This window comes from Gymnoscopelus microlampas (assembly GCF_963454915.1).
Source record: "Gymnoscopelus microlampas genome assembly, chromosome: 18".
Taxonomy (NCBI): domain Eukaryota; kingdom Metazoa; phylum Chordata; class Actinopteri; order Myctophiformes; family Myctophidae; genus Gymnoscopelus; species Gymnoscopelus microlampas.
The window spans coordinates 32,075,153-32,077,306 of NC_139955.1; positions in this window are offsets into that span (position 1 = coordinate 32,075,153).

The following is a 2,154-nucleotide window of genomic DNA, read 5'->3' on the forward strand; positions in this document are numbered from 1 at the left end:
AGTAATGTAAGGGTCTTCTTAAAAGTCCTTAAATTGTCACTTTAGTGTCATCTGAGCTGAGGACCCCCCAAAATCATGTGGGGTTTTGATGTAGTCCTATTTAGTAAAGATTTTGCCTAGGTATCGTACATTCATGAGCACAAAGCATAGAAGGATTGATTTGAAGATGCCAAATGTTTTCTTGTCACGATTGGGTCGGTTAGGCAAATTAGCCCATTGTGACACAGTTAATGGTGTGTTCCATCTAGTTTCACACATCTGACTACTTAATCTACAGCTGCTGATGCTGTGATTTAATAGCCCAGAGAAGACACACAGAGTGTGTTCCCTAGTTACCCCATAACTTTTTTTCCCCTTCAAGTAACAAGCAACTTCTATTTCTGCTGTCCAGGAAGGGTCAAAATAATAATGCAAAGTAAATGCTTTTCTGTTATTTTGACAACGTTTCTGATAAGATATCAATAGAGACATGGAGATATGTTTTAGTTAGCCTATGTTTAAAAGAAGAAAAAAGTTATCCACTAGAGCCTATTCCCAGGATATTTCCTCTCGGCTTCCAATCACTTTACCACATCCTCCTGGATAAATAGATCTCCGGTGACATTGATGCATATGTTGCATGATGTAGACAACTAAATATATTCGAATTACACTGTCACATTGTGTAAGGGCAACAGGAGCTCAGAAATAAATGTAGAGGGACAGTAGACATGGGCAAGGGACATACATACTCTGGCACAGTTGATATTTCTTCAGAACTGTGTGGAACAGACATCCAAGTGGAGGAGTTGGGATTGCATTTCCTTGCTTTGGTGTTTGTTGGCTAGTAGTAAGAGACAGAGGAGAGAACATTAGGCTTACTCAATTTTCATCAATCATCACATGGCCTATAAACATTATGTATGTGGGGCGGCAGTGGCTCAGGGGTAGAGTGGCCGGTAGAGCGGGCGGATGCGAACCGCGAGGTTTGATCTCGGGCTCCCCCAGTTAGTGTTGAAGTGTCCTTGAGCAAGACGCTGAACCCCTAATTGCTCCTGATGAGCAGGTTGGTGCCTTGCATGGTTTCCTCCGCCATCGGTGTGTGTGTGTGTGTGTGTGTGTGTATAAATATATATAAAAGCACTATATAAATGCACCATTTTTATATATATATATATATATATATATATATATATATATATATATATATATATATATATATATATATATATATGTATATATATATGTATATATATATGTATATATATATATATGTGTATATATATATATATATATATATATACATATATATATATATATATACACAACACATTGTGAAACCAAACAAGCCAGAGCCACTTTTAAAGGCATTTATTGATGAAATACACACTTAAGTTTTGACAAAAGCTTCCGTAGTATTGTATGTAAGAAATTCCAGCCCCCGTTCTAGACCCAAACTCCTTGACTTAAAATGTGGCAATGGAAACCATTTTATCACATGTGCAATAAATAATAATACGATAAAAAGAGGCATGGAGAAGGAAACCTGCATAAGTGTTAAACCAAAAATGTGTAAATTCTGTCACAGGAATAATAATAAAAAGAGAGAGAGACAAGACCAAAATAAAAATCCAGTCGTTTCATATTTCGGGTGCATTAGTGTGTATTCTGAGTTTTCCTGGCCGTCCTCAGGACCAGAAGGCATTTGGTGACCTGAGGAGTTGACTGGAAACAAAAGACTAATAAAAAGATGACTGGAGTTCAACCTGGAACCATCTGAGAAATGTATATTGCACATTTTCTTTGCAAATACAATGAACCACATTGCCAGATTTACAAGTATTTACTTTTTGCCAGACTGTGACCCAAAAATAAACATACCTATTTTGGATTGGTTATTCATAGACTGAGCATTGAGTTGACATGATCACACTCACAGTAACAAAAACAAAACAAAAAAAAAACAAATCAACTCTCAAATTCATAATTTAAGCCTTAACAGTTAAAGCATGACTCCGGTATGTATTCACCAAAGAAATAGGAGAAGGGGAAAAATGTTTTTGAAGAGAAATGATACAAATTCATGAGCACGAGAGAGCAAAATCTCTAAAAAATGCATCAACAAAATAAGCTACTGCAGGAGTCATTATTTACAGCATAAATAAATAACATTAA